Genomic DNA, 522 nt, shown 5'->3' with positions numbered 1-522 from the left:
CTGGAAGAACAGTTATTTTTTAATAGTCTATATGTTTTTTATTTTTCTATCCCAGATATTTTGCGTTAATTTTGTTGTTGCTTTTTGTTGGGGGGACAGATACAGGTCCTTGCTATGTCACCCAGGCTGAGCACAGAGCAATCACAGCTTACTGCAACCTAGACTTTCTGAGATCAAACAATCCTCTCACCTCAGCCTCCTGAGTAGCTGAGACTACAGGTGTGCACCACCACTCACAGTTAATTTTTATTTTATTTTAAAAATTTCTGGGTAGAGTCAAGTTCTCGCTATGGTGCCCAGACTGCTTCACAAACTCCTGGGCACAAGCAATACTCCCACCTCAGCCTTCTGAGTAGCTGGGACTATAGGCATGCACCACGGCACCCAGCGGCTAATTTTGGGCTTTTTTTTTTTTTTGTAGCTACAGTGTATTAGTCCTTCCTCACACTGCTAAGAAAGACATACCTGAGACTGGGTAATTTATAAAGGAAAGAGGTTTAATTGACTCACAGCTCAGCATGG

The sequence above is a fragment of the Mandrillus leucophaeus genome, unplaced genomic scaffold (genome assembly GCF_000951045.1).
Source record: "Mandrillus leucophaeus isolate KB7577 unplaced genomic scaffold, Mleu.le_1.0 Scaffold1886, whole genome shotgun sequence".
NCBI lineage: Eukaryota > Metazoa > Chordata > Mammalia > Primates > Cercopithecidae > Mandrillus > Mandrillus leucophaeus.
This window is presented reverse-complemented; position numbering follows the sequence as displayed.